Source organism: Lepus europaeus, chromosome 6, assembly GCF_033115175.1.
Source record: "Lepus europaeus isolate LE1 chromosome 6, mLepTim1.pri, whole genome shotgun sequence".
NCBI lineage: Eukaryota > Metazoa > Chordata > Mammalia > Lagomorpha > Leporidae > Lepus > Lepus europaeus.
In genome coordinates this window covers 18,589,613-18,607,102 of record NC_084832.1, presented here as the reverse complement: position 1 = coordinate 18,607,102, position 17,490 = coordinate 18,589,613, and the positions used below count along the sequence as shown (strand labels likewise).

Sequence of the window (17,490 nt, the reverse complement as noted above, 5' to 3'; positions counted from 1 at the left end):
TTTTTTTTTTTTTTTTGACAGGCAGAGTGGACAGTGAGAGAGAGAGACAGAGAGAAAGGTCTTCCTTTGCCGTTGGTTCACCCTCTAATGGCCGCCGCGGTAGCGCGCTGCGGCCGGCGCACCGCGCTGTTCCGATGGCAGGAGCCAGGTGCTTCTCCTGGTCTCCCATGGGGTGCAGAGCCCAAACACTTGGGCCATCCTCCACTGCACTCCCTGGCCACAGCAGAGAGCTGGCCTGGAAGAGGGGCAACCGGGACAGGATCGGTGCCCCGACCGGGACTAGAACCCGGTGTGCCGGCGCCGCAAGGCGGAGGATTAGCCTGTTGAGCCACGGCGCCGGGCCAGGAACAAGGAACTTCATCCACGTTTCCCAAGTGGGTGGCAGGGACCCAATTACTTGAAGCATCATTTGCTGCTTCCCAGAGTCCACAATAGCAAGAAGTTGGAATTTGGAGCAGATATTGGAATCTAGACATGTTCATTGGTATCCTAACTGCTGGGGCAAACACCTGCCCCTTCTGTGAGTTTTTGAAGTCTTTCATACTTGTTTTTCTCTTAACATGTGCCATAGTTTCCGTATATAGAATGAGGTGTCTCTCCAGGAACAGAATTTGTATTCAGAGTGGGATAGTTGCAACTGGGGGCTTAGAAATGATGCCAAGGCTTAGAAAAGGTGCTGAAGAAAAAAGATAGTCATAAAATGTCTATAAAATAGGCCTGGTTAGAAACTGAAAAAGTACATGAATTCAGTTATTATAATAAAGATAATCACTTTGCATTTACATAGCACTTCGCAGTAAAATGAATTTCAAAGCAATTTGCCAAGTGCTTTTACAAAAGATCCCTTGGCTGAGTCCCAGAGAGTGTCTTCTGGGGTGGGCCTGTACAGCTGTTCGCAATGCACGTGGAGACTCCGGAGAGCTGGCTTACTGATCAGAGCCAGGGAAGCCTTCTGGGAGAACCTGCTGGGGGATTCTCTTAGGATGCCCAGCTTTCCTGTTTGTGGGGGCTTTTCTCCCTCAAATAAAGCTGCCGTTTTTGAGCAAGAACCTGGGGGAAGAGTTCCTGAGCTTCTTGAAACAGGTGTATTACCCAGTTAAGAAAACACAAATAGACTAATAGTTGATTTAGTCCCCAGGGGGCAATCCAAGTCATTGCATTTTAATCCAGAAAACATTTATCGGATGCCTCAGGCATGTCATTTTAACCTTTAAAGCTTCAGGTTCCTTACTTGAAAACTCCTGTCCTTACTATGAGAATTAAGTGAGGAGTGAATGTAAATTATGTAGCATTTAATATGCCATATATCACTTTATTTGGTATTATTTTTGTTACTAATTCTGAATTTTACATGTCACTATGTGTAATTGAAATAAGAAATTATAATTTATAGATTTTTTTCCTAACATCTTTTCTCACTTTTATGATTATAAATATCTTCAACAAAACCTTCAGGCTTTTTGATCAAATCATATGCACTCTAAATTGTTACATGAATGTGGGTCTTACTGCTAGTCTGTGTGTGAATGTAGTTAAAATCTGATAAGAATTATGACTATATTATAATGTTATGACTATAATGTATTGTGAATATACTTAAAGAAATATGGACAAATAGCGTGTCCACTTTTTAAACTGTTAGACATTTCATGTCACAATGGCAAGAACCTTAAAAAATCAAAACAGTACCAAAATAAACTAGTAGGTTCACAAGTATCATGATATATATGTATACACACACACATATAGTGTGTCATATGTAAATTTAAGACAGTTTATTAAAATCTATATTATATTATGTCAAAGTAAATGAACTGTCAAAGAGAAACTGCACCAAATGAAGTTAAGCAGGTATGGGATATTTTATTCAAGACTATTTGAATGGAAGAGAAACATTATAGCTGTAAGAGAAATTGACCACAAGTACTCTGAAACAAAAGGCAGAGAGTTGTTAAGCAAGGCTGAACTATTAGAAAAATACTTGAGGAAGTTGGTGGGGGGAGTTCTTCAATGTGATTGAGCCCTGTGTGTTTGCTAATTGGTACTTATTGAAGTTAGGTTCCTACCTTCCCACAGAGACAGAGAGGTAAGGGCCCTAAATTTTGTGATGATTACTTTTCAAAGTGATGGCTTTCTGGTTCTTAAAAAGGCCATCCCTGGGTTGTAAAAAATGGCAAGAGGTGAAATGAAGATTTATACTCAAAGGAGCAGAGGGAAAAGTACAATTATAACTATCCTAAAGTAAATACTATAAGAAAAGAGAGGTCACAGCCTGTATCAGGAAGAAATCTATCTCTGATTCAATCAAGCTGAAGGTAATATTGAATTCATCTTAGTCAATACCTTCCCATGAAACGTGGTCTATTTGGCTCTCCAAAATTGTCTGAAAATAATGAAAGCAGTCAAACTACCTTTGCAAAAGGATATCAAGTTACTCCTCTATGATTACCGATCATGTAACTGGGAAAACTAGCATAGAAGATAAGTGTATTGGCAGTTGTTCTTTGTTAGATTATTTCAATATTGACCTAGATTTATCTTAATTATTTCTAAAAATTAACCTATGTTTTCTTTGCCAGAACATTTCCTTATTACAAATGAATTATCAATATATTAGATACAGAGTAGTGTTATAAAGCCAAGGAGAATTATAGTACAGAATGTTTAGAAACTCTGAATTCTATTGACAGTGTCTACGAATTCTGTGTTTCTTTGTATAGTCAGAGGAGAAAAAACTGTCACTGTCCTGAATGATGGAAAGACATAGAAAAATCTTAAAATGTTAGTAATGATTTTTTGTCTATCGTTAATGGGAGTCTTGAGTAGGGCATATGGACCTCAAATACAAATGTTTTGTAGAACTTAACCCTAAATCATAACAACTAAAGCTGAAAGTATCCTGCTTCTATTTGAAAAGGAAAAACACAATTGTAAAGTGCTCTAATTTCTCCTCCCTGGCTTTGCAAAACATTAATGAGAAACCATTTTCAAAGGACATCCCTAGGACCCTGCTTTTGTTTGAGACTCAGTTAAATGAAATCAACAGTAACACAGTCATCTGGAAAGAGACAAACATTGACAAAAGAAAAGTGAATGATTCGCATCTAGCTGTGAATGAAAATAGTCTGAAGGCAGAGCTCAGTGAGCTGCATGCTCCTTTTCCAGTGTTAGAACCATGGTCAATAACGAGCCACAGCGAGGAAAGCAGCATGTCCTTTCTCAAACGTTGGCAACTTCAGTCAATAATGCATAATTGGAACCTGCCAAGAAGGTGGTGTGTCAGAGGTGTATTTAAGCAGAAACTTAGATGCTGAACTGTTTGTGTAAAAATTGAACACATAGTCTAATTATAAGTTTAAGAAGTTTAAAAAGTTTGGACATTGTAAACCTGCCATGTGCATGACTTAATGCTGCTAGGACATGACAACTCCATCAATGGAGCCCAGTGAGACTAGAGGAAGAAGTGCCCACATCACAAAGAGGAGCAATGCTCTTGGTAAGAAAATGGAGCAAGGCTTGAGAGATGTAGGCTGTCTTTTAAAAGATAAGAGGATACCTCAAAGTCAGTGGAACAGGAAGCATCATCCACTGTTGATTTGATGGGTACAGTAGAGTGAAAGTTGAGTCAATTGCAATAATTATAGATATTCTAGTAAAAAAAATTATATCTTTGTGACTCAAAATTCATAGACCTCAAGAGAATCTCTATATGCCCTTCTCTGGCAACTTCACTTTTAAAAAATTATTTTTTCAATTATTTTAATTATTTTTATTTAATTATTTTTAATTTTTTAAATTTTTAATTAGGTTTAACAGATTCACTGATTTGTGGATACAATTCTAAGAGCATAATGATATTCCCTTCACTACTCTCTCTCCCTACCACCCTCTTTTCCTTCTCCCATTCTCCTTTTCTCTTTCTTTTTCAAGATAACGTATTTTAAAATTACATCATAGTAAAAAGGTTTAATACTTCAGCAGATAAGAACTTTAACAAGTATAAAGCAAAAGACTCTAATTTAGTGGGAATATAGACAAGTTATCCACAACAATTGAATGTAAAAATGACCATTTCACTCATATACAGTGAATTTTAAAGTAATCACAGATCATTAAAACTATCGTAGTATAACATTATTAATCACTTGTTTGACAATGTTATGAAATAAAGTTTTACAAAATTATATTTGCAACTATAAAAATACAGGCATTTATTTTTTCTTTCTTTTATATCCTTTCTGCTTGTTTTTAAAATTTGAATTCCCACATATAAGGGAGAAATGTGGTATTTGTCTTTCTGCATCTGGCTTATTTCATTCAACGTGATGTCCTCTGCTGTGTCCATGTTGCTGTAAATGGTAGATTTTTTTTTAGCTGAATAACATTCCCTTGTGTCTATATGCCACATTTTCTTTATCCATTAATCTGATGGAAAACATCTTTGTTGGTTCAAAATTTTGGCTTTTGTGAATAGTTCTGCTATGAACATGGTGCAGGTATCTCTGATACATTGTGTTCAAGTCTTTGGGATATATATCTAGTAGTGGGGTTGCAGGATAATATGGCAAGTCTATTTCCAGTTTTCCACACTGACTACACTAATTTACATTACCACCAACAAATAAGTGTTCCATTTCTCCACATCCCCACCAGCATTTTTGCTCTCTGTTTCGGATTTTAGCCATTCAGACAAGGGTGAGGTGATAGCTCATGTGGTTTTGACTTTAATTTCCCTGATGGCTAGTGATGTTGAACATTTTTTCATATATTTGTTGGCCATTTGTATTTCTTTTTTTGGGGATGAGTGAAGTTCTTTGCCCAATTCTCAACTGAACTGATTGTTTTTTGGTTTTGAGTTTGTTTAGTTGCTGATATATTTGGGATGTTAATCCTTTGTCAGATAGGTGATTTGCAAATATTTTTCCCAATCTATTAGATGTCTCTTCACTTCATTGATTGTTTCCTTTGCTGGCTTAAGAGTTTTATATAGTCCAATTTGTTCAGCTTTGCCTTTGTTGCCTTGAGCTGTGGGGGATGGGGAGTCTTGTCCAAGAAGTTGTCTAAGTGTTTCCCCTATATTGTCTTCCAGCAACTTCATAGTCTCAGGGCTTAAATTTAGGTGTTTTTTTTTTTTTTTTTTTTTTTTTTTTTTTTTTTTTTTTTGACAGGCAGAGTGGACAGTGAGAGAGAGACAGAGAGAAAGGTCTTCCTTTTGCTGTTGGTTCACCCTCCAATGGCCGCCGTGGTAGCGCGCTGCGGCCGGCGCACCGCGCTGTTTCGATGGCAGGAGCCAGGTGCTTCTCCTGGTCTCCCATGGGGTGCAGGGCCCAAGAACTTGGGCCATCCTCCACTGCACTCCCTGGCCACAGCAGAGAGCTGGCCTGGAAGAGGGGCAACCGGGACAGGATCGGTGCCCCGACCGGGACTAGAACCCGGTGTGCCGGCGCCGCAAGGCGGAGGATTAGCCTCTTGAGCCACGGCGCCGGCCCTAAATTTAGGTCTTTGATCCATCTTGAATTGATTTTTCTATATGATGAGAGGTATGGATCTAATTTAATTCTTCTACATATATTCATCCAGTTTGCCAGCACTATTTGTTGAAGAGATTATCCTAACTCCACTGTATAGTCTGAGCAGTTGTGTCAAAATTCAGTTAACTGTATGTACATGGATTAATTTCTGGGCTCTCTATTCTGTCCCTTCATCTATGAATCTATGTATTTATCCCAGTATTAAGCTGTTTTAATTACTATAGCTTTGTTGTACTCTTTGAAATCAAGTATTATGATGCATACAGCTTGTTTTATCTTGCTCTTGATAGCTTTGGCTATTCGGAGTCTTTTGTGATTCCATATGAATTTTAGGATTGTTTATTCTAACTCTGTAAAGAATGCCATTGATATTTTGATAGGAATTGCACTGAATCTGTCAATTGCTTTAGGTAATATAGACATTTTGATAATATTGATTCTTCCAATCTATGAGCTAAAAAGAAAAAAAAAACTCAAAATTAAAGATGCAAAAGGATACATTACAACTGACACCAATTAAATACAAAGGATCTAATACACTACCATGAAAGCTATATGCCAATAAACTGGAAAAACCTCAAAGAAATGGATAAATTCCTGGACTCAGATAGCCTACCAAGATTAAATCAGGAAGATAAAGACAATCTAGACATGCCCATAACAAGCAATGAAATTATAGCAGTAATCAAAATCCCCCATCAAGGAAAAGTCTGGGACCTGATGGCTTTACTACTGAATTCTGCAAATATATTCAAAGAGGAAGTAATTCCAATGCTTTTCAAACAATTCCAAAATATTGAATAGGATGGAATTCTGCCAAACCCTTTATATGAGGGCAAAATTACTTTGATACTAAAACCAAAGACACAACACGAAAAGAGGCCTACAAGCCTATATCTTTACTGAAAATAGTTGCAAACATTCTCAACAAAATACTAACAAATCAAAAGCAAACCACATCAAAAAGATCAAATATCACAATCAAGTGTGATTTATTCCATAAATGCAAGAGTGGTTCAACTTCACAAATCAATAAACATCATAAATCTCATCAATAGAATGAAGAACAAAAATGAAATGGTTTGTTCATATACATGCAGAGAAAGTATCTGATAGATTCAATAACCCTTCACGTTAAAACTCTCCACAAATTAGGTATACAAGGAACCTTCCTCAAAATTATATGGGCTATATATCACAAACCAACAGCCATTATCATATTAAATTGGGAAAAACTACAGTATTTTTCCTCAGATCTAGGATGTTCACTTTCACTACTCTTATTCAATATAGTACTTAAAGTTTTAACAACAGCAATTAGGGAGGAGAAAGAAAGGGCATCAAAATTGGAAAAGAAGTCAAATTACCCATGTTTACAGATGGCATGGTGTTGTACATGGAAAAATTTAAAATTTCAATTGAAAAGCTGTTAGAAATGATAAAACAATGCAGTAAAGTTGTGGGCTACAAAATAAACATACAAAAAACAGTAGCTTTTTTGTATGCTAATAGTAAACTCACAGAGAAATCCCATTCACAATAGCTACTAAAAATATCAAATATTTAGGAATAAATTTATCCAAAGAAGTGAAAGATCTCTACATTGAAAATTATCTGGCCGGCACCGCGGCTCACTAGGCTAATCCTCCGCCTTGCAGCGCCAGCACACCGGGTTCTAGTCCCGGTCGGGGCGCCAGATTCTGTCCCAGTTGCCCCTCTTCCAGGCCAGCTCTCTGCTGTGGCCAGGGAGTGCAGTGGAGGATGGCCCAAGTCCTTGGGCCCTGCACCCCATGGGAGACAAGGAGAAGCACCTGGCTCCTGCCATCGGATCAGCGTGGTGCGCCGGCCACAGCGCGCCGGCCATGGCGGCCATTGGAGGGTGAACCAACAGCAAAAGGAAGACCTTTCTCTCTGTCTCTCTCTCTCACTGTCCACTCTGCCTGTCAAAAAAAAAAAAAAAAAAAGACAATTATCAAACATTGATGAAAGAAATCATCAAGGACACAAAATACTATTTTAAGCTATTTTTATATTTTAATTCGCACATCATAATTAATTTTTCTCTCATTTACATTTCTATTCATTTCATGCAACTTAAGATGTAGTCACATGGGATAGTAGAGAGGTAATATCTGATCGCTTCTCGGCCTTTTGGCTAAGATCAAGTGTAGTATCTGTTCTTATCAGTTTAATATCTGATACGTCCTCTATCCGAGGACAATAAAAAAAAAAAGAGAGAGGTAATATCTGTGACTGACTTTACTGAAAGATGCTTAGAAAGTCCTGCTTGCTTTGATGCAGCCTAGCCAGGCACCACTTCACCTCCACCTCCACGCTTAAACCTAAAAAGTCTGGATTGACAGAGTGACAATCGGAATCTGGAGAATGTAGAATAGACTCTTTTCAATAGAGTCTTATTTTTTTCCTATTAGAGAATACTTGCCTGTTGATGGTTAAATGACTGCTTTCACTTATGTTTTTTTCTCCAAAATTTTTTACTACATATCATCTTTTAGATTTATCAGTAGAGAGAACATGAATCCAAATTTTAAATTGAAACCCATTATATATAGTTGGCCTTAATAACAGTGCCACAGTGTAAAATGCCAAGAACCAGAAGGTTCAAAGTGGGGCTTAAGGTTTAATACAATTAATGGTGACTTACAGCTCTTTAAATATGAGTAAATATTAGACACAGATGAACTAATAATTCCTTCAGCTCAGAAGGTAAATTGAGTCAGAATCTAAGGAGGTATGAGAATTGACTTTGGAACTTCAAAAACAAAATTTATTTTATTTTTGAAATATTTATCTGTTATTTGCTCTTTGTATATATACAGCTCCTTTTATTCAACTATTTTTAAATTAGTTATAACAGATTCAATATACTTCATAGATACAATTCTAAGAATATAATGGTATCCCCTTCATCCCATTTATTTAACCTTTATATGAAAGACAGAGGGATGGATAGAGACAGTCAGACTAGAGAAAGAGATCTATCACCTCCCAGATGTCCACAGCAGCCATGGCTGGGTCAGGCCAAAGCAGAGCTGGGAGCCAGAAACTCCCATCCAGGTTTCCCAAGTGGGTTGTAGGGACTCAGGTCCTTGAGCTGTCATCTGCTGCCTCCCACGCACATTAGCAGGGAGCTGCTTCTGAAGCAGAGGCAGAGGTGGGACTAGATCCCAGGCACTCAGACATGGGATATGGGCATTCCAAATGGTGACTTAGCCTGCTCCATCACAATGTGTGACATGGGTTTTTTTAAGAAGATTGATTTATTCTTCACTTAATTTTTATAAAACTGATTGTTACAGCTGTGTTCCAGTTGGCTTGCATTTTAGTTTGACAATATCAGCATCATAGTTTTGCAATTTGAGGTTTCCATTGATAATCATTGTCGGGAGTTTGCAAGGATCTGTATAAAACACAGGCCTCTTTGGGATCCAGACCTCTCTTGGCACCAGACTAAGTACTTTTTCACCCTTCTCTACATTGAAAGGTACAAAGTAGTAGAGTCACGCTGTGTTGGATCTTTGTAAGGTTAGAAACATGGATGTAATGGCATTGTAAGGAGGGACAAGAGATCAGAAGACAGGGATTCTGTGCTAGCTTATCAATCACAGTGATAGAAACAAGTCACCTCAACTCCTGGAACTCAGTTTCCTTATTTCAAATTCCCTGGTCTATAATCTTTTACATTAAACCTATACTCTCAAGTGTTGGTCAAAATAGGCAGCTACAAGATGAGCCCTAGAAGATGAAACTGGTTTACTTTACTCCTGTTCTATCCTGTATCTGCCTGCCTGATGACTTTTTCTCAAGGAAAGCTGTATATCCTCTCAAATCATTTTCTGAGGGCATGATTTATTTCTGATGTGTCTAAATTAGAACAGTTATTTTTTTCCAATAATCTTCGATACTCTCTGCTTTAAAAAAATCAGACTTGTGCTAAGTACTTCATTTCAGAAATGCAAATGATAGAAAATTCCTTCTTTCCTAAGGGTAAGAAAGGATATTAACCACCCACTTGTTTATTTGCTGTAGTTAATAGCTACAGTAAATGGATATGACAGATAACAACACATTCCAGTGTTTTAACATTTTTATATAGACGAAACTGGCATGTTAAGTCAGAATCCCCACTAAATAAACCTGTCTCACGCACACGCTCCTCAAAAGCAAACAGTATATGCTGCTTTGACTGTATTCCAATGGTGCTGACTGTGAAATAGGTTAAAATACTTAGTCTTATTCTGGTCTCCACCAGTTACCAGTTCATAATCTTGGACAAGGTGTGTGACCTGCTTCAGTTTCCATAAATGAAATGGGGAGTGTCAAAATGTAGTTTCCAGTTTGGTGAGATCACATATATGTTGTAGTGTTTTAGAAACTGCAAGGTACTGTATAAAGACCAGTTCTCTTCAATTTATGTCAGTCATTGGACTTATTTAATATAGGGAATTATCATTCTTATGTCTTCCATTTTTCTGGAAAAATAAAAGAAACAAAACATGTTCTTCAATCTTAATTTCCTCCTTAGCCATTATGCTGTTTTTTTGTATGACTCAACCATCAATTTTTAAAGGATTAGTCCTCAAATATCAACTTGCAAGTCTCCAAAAGGACTTTCTATTTCCTGGTTCCAATCACCTTCTTTCAAATTCCACCAAAGTGGTCTTAGCTTCTGACAGGTGCGACCATACCTTCTTGAAGTTCCTCCTTTGGTTTCCTTTCCTGGGAAGAAACACATTTTATTCATTTGTTCATTCATTCACTCATACACAAATTCATCCAGTGATTTAACAAATAATAATTTATCGCTTGCTCTAGTTAGACACTGTTTTGACGTACAAGGGATTCAGCAGAGAATGTGAACCCAAAATGCGGAGTCTGCTCTCATGGAGCTTATATTCCATGGGGTAAACAGACAAACACAGAGATGTTGATAAATATTGCCCAAGTAGTGTTGTCGTCCACCTTTTGTTGCCATAACAAAATACCTGAGGCAGGCTATTTAATAAGGAAAAGAGATTTGTTTGGTTCACAGTCCTGGAGCTTCAAAGTCCAAATAGCTTAATGAAAGCTTTGGTGAGAGATCCCCTTCACTGCATCACATCAAAGTGAGAGTTCAGGTGGTTTTTTTTTTTTTTTTTGGTCATTTATTAAACTTTTATTTAATGAATATAAATTTCCAAATTACAGCTTATGGATTACAATGGCTTCCCCCCTCCCATAACTTCCCTCCCACCCGCAACCCTCCCCCTCCCACTCCCTCTCCCCCTCCATTCACATCAAGATTCATTTTCAATTCTCTTTATATACAGAAGATCAGTTTAGTATATATTAAGTAAAGATTTCAACAGTTTGCCCCCATATAGCAACACAAAGTGAAAAAATACTGTTGGAGTACTAGTTATAGCATTAAATAACATTAAAGACAGAGATGCTACATAATATTTTTTTTTAAAATTAATTAATTTTCTATGCCATTTCCAATTTAACACCAGGTGTCTGTTTCTGTGTCTGTGTGGTCGGTCTCTCTTCTCCTATCTGCCCCCTCCCCTCACTCCCTCTATCTCTCTCTCTCATTCTCTTTCTCACTCTCCCTCCCTCCACATAAATTATGTTTCCCATCTCAGTACCATTAACATAAGACTTTGGGTACAGAATTCCTAAGTTCAGGGGTGGTGAACATTCAAATCATAGCAAGCAGTGCCTTTGCATATTGCCCACGTGCAACATTGCTGCTGCTGATCACAGGGAGGATTTGGAAGGTGAATCCTGAGACGAGCACATGGTCACTGTCCTTAGGACTTCATCCTGAGTCTTCTGGGTCCCTCCTCCTCTGTACCTGCTGCTCTAAAATGGACATGATAAAATGATGCCTTTTCTCCTTTCAAGTCCTCTTAAAAGAGTTTTTGTTAATTAATGAAACAATTTCCATTAGCTTGGTTAATTCCTATGTTAGAGAAGTTGGGCTTCAGGCCATTGAAAGTCCTAATTCACTTGTTATTTTAGGCCATACTCATGATAAATGATGTCAGTAACTTATGGATAAATTATGTTTTTTATCTTTAAAAGGAGATTTCTCCGTGTATGCATCTAGCTTACTTTTTTAAGAAAACAAGTCAGATAATACAGAATTAAAGCCACTTAAATAGAAGAAAATTTACTGATAATATCATCTTGCTAAACGAGGTACCTATTATTATTTGCATGTTATCTTTATAACTTTGTCCATATATATTCCAGAATATCATGGATATTTTTCTACTTCAGATAAATGATGATAGCACCTAATTTCCTGCTTTTCTGTTCCACCCTCCACACTATAACAGGAATTGTCTTCTCCAAACACAGTGCATTTTCCTATTTCACACAGTCAGATAACACCCATCCTGAAGCCTGCAAGACCTTGTCCTTTATGATCATACACAAGACAGTGAGAAGTTATCCCTTTGGACCAAAAACAGAATTAGAGGTAGAGATCCAGTGTAATCGTTTTTACATTGTTGTATGTGTCCTCTCAGAAACAATTCTGAAAATCTCTACATAAAAATTTTTATAAGCTTAAGTGGTTTCACATGATGTGTGTGTGCCATATTGTAAATATGGACAGGCAAAACAAAAAATATATTACTCTTTTAAATATATTCAATATAATAAAAATCTAAATATATTTGCAATATGTAATAATATGTAATATATTACCCATTTAAAAATATGGACAAATTTTTTCTTTAACAATTATTTTCCTTTCTATGATTTTGTATTTTTATTCTAATTTCTCTAAAGATATTTATGTTAATGAATATTTATATCTTGAAAAATTCAATAACCACCCACCATTTCTGCCAACATAACCATGTCTTTTCACAATTAGTTTCCTAAAATTTTCATGACAATAAGGTTCCAAGTTTTAATATTTTCTACTGGATTAAGTTATCATAATAATAATTATTTTTAATGGATCAAAACTATTCATTTGTATTCTTAGATAAAGTTTAAAGTGAAGTTGTATTGTAAATTCTTCCCTAATTAAAAGATAGGATTTTCTTCCAATTGGTTCATGAATCTTTAAATGAACACTACCTGTTATCAACATAGGGCTGGATCAATTCTATTCCTTTTTATGTTTGTTGGGTATGTGTTGAGAAACATACAGTTGGTCATCTGGGTATTACAGTGATGTTGTCATAGGAAAGTCTGTTCTTTGAATGGCTTCCAAGCTGTAGGTCAAAAATAATATAGTCACCATCTTCAAAACTTGTTTTTTTAATAAATGAACTGCTGACAGTTTGGTTAGACCCATTTTCAGTTTTGTGAGTGTAAAAAGTTGACAACTGCTTTGCAAAGAATCTTTGGCATTAAAAAAAATGTACTTCCCTAGATGGGCAGTGATATTTTGAGCAGTTCCTAGCTACTATTTCCTACTCCTATTTCAAGTACTCCAGTATTTGCATTCTAACATCAAGCATCATATTATATTTAGGATGAGTAAGAGGAATGTTTTCTTGGGTGACTTCTGAGAAGTTGATGGTGAACTAGTTGCCTTTGACAGTAGGTTTAGTCTTAGATTACTTTTTTTTTTTTTATTGGCAGAATGACTTTCTTTTTTTTCTTTTTTTTTCTATTTTCTTTTTTTTTCACTTTTATTTAGCAAATATAAATTTCCAAAGTACAGCTTATGGATTACAGTGGCTTTCCCCGCCCCCATAACTTCCCTCCCGCCCACAACCCTCCCAACTCCTGCTCCCTCTCCCATTCCATTCACATCAAGATTCATTAAGAAAGAATCCACATGGAAGCTGAAGCTATAGAAATAAATGCATTCAAAACTGTCTGCTCATACATCCCTTAGAAATTTCTTGTATAACCTATTTAAGGCTCAGAACACAGAAGAAAGGAGATTAGGAACTAAATCTCAAAATCTAGAAATTGGGTAGTAGCCTGCCATCCGCCATCTGTAAACAAATAGATATATGGGACTGAAAGTCTTTCCAGAAAGGCATACCTATGTTTTGAAGGAGAAGGAAGTATGGTTTTTTCCAGTATAAGTTTGTGTGACAGTGGCACTAAGTTTCAGCCACTGTAACACGGATTCATGACTGAAAGCATCGGAGTTCAGTAGACATTGGTGTTGGAATTGTTATATATTTTGAAAGGAAATTTCGGAAGTAACAAAGCTCTATAGATTATAGTCCCCTCAATGCATTTCCCCTGGAGCACAATGAAACAACAGCATTTCAATCATTTAAAATATCTTTAAATTCTGCCAAATGAAACCAAAATTGGAGATCAAACAACCTATACTTATAATAGAAAATGCATTTTCTGTTAGCCAAATACATTGTGTTTCATGGTTTTCCTGATAACATCTGGGAGAAAAAAATTTTACATAGAGATGACAATGAAAATTTAGAAAGAAAAAAAAAGAATCTTAAAATTTCCTTCAAGAAGGACTTGAAAAGAATAATTTGTCTTCCTACGTGCAATAAGTATGTATAATATTCCTCTACTTTTGGTGGAGATTAACACCACACAAGCCAAAGGTAATGAAAATGCTAACCAAAAGGTTGTAAAGTCAATTTTTACCAGTTCTTATTCTCTATTAACAAAGTTAGATTCCTCTGGAAGCTGAATTAACTGTTTCAAGGTGCAAATATTCAATCCAGTGTCCTAAAAGGCCTACCTTATAACAAACAACATATTCTTATTACCAAAGAACATACGCGATTGGCGGAATAATCCTCTAGGTGTTTGTACATCCATGACAATATCCAATAAGCTAACTTATTTTGTCATTATAATTTTATACTGTGTAAACTGTGGAATGTTACTGTTTTAGTGCAGCAAACTCCTTGGGAACATACATGAATTATGTTTTAGTTATCTGCAGGAACTAGGACAATGTGGGAAGTATCCTTAGAAGTCGGTACAACTATGCCTAATATTTTCACTTAAACTTTGACCTAAAACTTAATCAGTGATTTTATAGACTACGTTTAAATTCAGAAGTTAATGGTGGATGATGTTCCTGTAATTTGTGCTGTGAATTGGAATAACCTAAATCTAACAGATTTTCTCACAGAAAAATGGTGTCATGGGGAATATATCCCTAAAAAAGCTTCTGCAGCCACCAGAGAAATGTTTAAGAACATCATCTTATAAGTCTGAAAATGATGTTAAAGTTTCCTAAAATGTTTATGCATCAATTTAAAATAATCAAACAAATTATATTTACTGATATATCATTCTGATATGCAATGAGGCATGCTCAACTAAAATTCTCTAGAATCTTTCCTTTTTACTAAAGGCCTGATGTTTTAGAGCCATGGAACCGGGACCCCTTCTTTGGAGAGGAATTGTGGAAATGTTGGAGGAAATGTCAGGAAAACATTAATCACATCTCAGTGTATTTCATCATTTTAAAATAATTCCTATAAAGTAATATTGCTTTTTTAATCAAATAGTCCATGACTTACAAATGAAATTACTTTTATCCTTCACAGTAAATCCCTTGTGAGACTGAAGAATTATTCAAATAACCCTGCATTATTTGGGGGAACAATCTTTTATACTAACTACACTGTCACAAGAAAATTAGAGACAGTATTTTATATCACCTTTCTACGCATTCTTCTGGTAATTCAGTACATGGGATATTCTCTTCTCCCTCACTCTCAGAACTCCTTGAAATATCTAAAATACTGAAATTCACCACATGGGCAACAATCCTGTGCAGATTCTCCTTATATTGTCCTTTGAAGATGTTTATTTAAAATAAACATAACAAAGCATTGCATTTCCCATATTCCCAATATTCCATTTTTTTAGCTCCCCCACCTGTTCTGGAGTTTCCAGCAGGAGGAATTTCTTGTACTTTGTTTCCTACTGGCCTGTTACCTGTGAAATGGGCTTCTTCAGACCTCTGTTGTTTCTGTAGTTCACACACCAGTAATTCTAATTGTGATTCCTTAGCTGTGAGTTTGACTCCCCAGTAACTTGGAATCCCACCATAGAGGCTGGTGCTGTGGCACAGCAGACTAAAGCCATGGCCTGCAGCAGTGGCATCCCACATAGGCGCCAGTTTGAGTCCTGGCTGCTCCACTTTCAATCCAACTCCCTGCTAATGAACCTGAGAAAGCAGCAGAAGATGGCTCAAATCCTTAGGCTCCTGCACCCATGTGGGAGACCCATAAGAAGCTCCTTCCTCTTGGCTTCAGATCAGCTCAGCCAATGGGGCATGAACCAGCATAGGGAAGACCTCTCTGTCTGTCTCTTTCCCCCTCCCTATCCCCCCTCCCTCTCACTCTCCCCTCCCACCCTCACTCTGTAACCTTGTCTTTCAAATAAATAAAATAAATCTTATAAAAAGAGAAACCCACCATTTGTTTTCATTACGATTCCTTAAGTAGTGCCAGCACATGGTGATGATTAAATTCTTCTGGAGTGAGCTTCGGTATGTCCTTCCTGGAGGCTATTTCAGAAAAGATGCTTGCTGGTGGTTTGTAGGACAGAGTTAAAAATGGGAGTTTTCCGTGAAAATATGCTGATGCCTTGAGCCAGAGGGATTCTCATGGAGGGTTCACAGGGAACCAGAGTGGTTAATGTGAATCCAAGTGTGTTAAGAACTCTCTGGTCCCTAAATGATAATATCAATGCAACTTTCAGGAAGATGTATTTGGCATGTGGAATCGGAGATAGATAGATAGATAGATAGATAGATAGATAGATAGATAGATAGATAAGTAGGTAGGTAGGTAGGTAGGTAGGTATAGTAGAAAGAATATACTAACAGACCTTATACCTATGTTTTGTATATCAAAAATTAAACACCACAAAATGACATTTGTCTATGTTCCCGTACCAGCCACATTTTAATATTATTCACCTCTTACCATATGCCAGCTACTTATCCAAGGAATCTAAAGTCATACATGTGCCTGAGAAATGGATTGATTTGGTTCAGCAGTCTTGAAAATGCCACATCCCCTTACGTGAAAAGCAGAGTGTGTGTATTCCAAAGCAGATACATTATAAATATGTTAGTGTGACTGCACAGAAGATAGAAATTCACAGCTTTTACCAAAGTGGATTCTCACTCCAATGACTCATATTTAAAGTCACTGCTAAAATGTTTCTTCTAGATGAAGTAATATTTAAGCTATAATTTCTAACTGAGGAAGACAACTATTCCCTGATGAGACACTAAGGGATCTTCTTTTACATTCTGTGCTCACATTTTGAAAATTTGCATTTGAGTAAAATTTGGAATGTCAACCAGGCTGCCCAGATAGAAGGCAATAGCACCAGGACTTCATTATGGTACAGTCAGGTAAAATAAAATGATGTTTTGTTCTATTAGGTAAATACGTTAGAAAGCTACTGAAAATACCTATCTGACTAGTAGAAACAGCTATTTCATTTTAATGGATGACAAAATATCTATTCTTCTATTTCTATGTGTATAAGTGCGTGTAATTTATTTAAGGGTTATTTGGAATCCAATCAGCTCATTGACTGAATAATAACACACATTTACTAACTTCTATGGCACTTTTATTTCTGTTTTAAGGAATGGAGTTAAATATAGAAACAATCTAGTTAATGTTGGATTTGTGACATAATCTAACAAGCATTAACAAAGGACTGACAAGAACTGACATAGAACTTAACTGACCATATGTCCCCATGCCTTGATTTTATTTTTAAGTATTCCGTGGTGTCGATGTTATTTAAACTAGGCTTTGGAAATTCTGCAGTTATGGTTATTAGGTATGCAAATTGTGTCCATTCCTTTCTCCCAGACATAGAAAGTTTAGTGATCATTTCATGGCTTGCAAATGCTTCATAAGCCTCATGCTTTTCAGGGAAAGTTTCTAGTTAATAAGCAAATTAAATTTTTTAAAATAGGCTGAATTTTTATCATGGTGATGGCATTGTAAACATT

The 17,490-nt window shown here is 36.5% G+C and overlaps 1 protein-coding gene and 1 pseudogene across 1 annotated transcript in view; both read left to right on the top strand.

Annotated features, from left to right (window-relative positions):
• The window catches only part of GPC6 (glypican 6), a 1,223,803-nt gene that overhangs the window by 785,291 nt on the left and 421,022 nt on the right, over positions 1-17,490 (top strand). The window lies entirely within an intron of this gene.
• On the top strand, positions 7,667-7,780 carry LOC133762684 (U2 spliceosomal RNA; annotated as a pseudogene).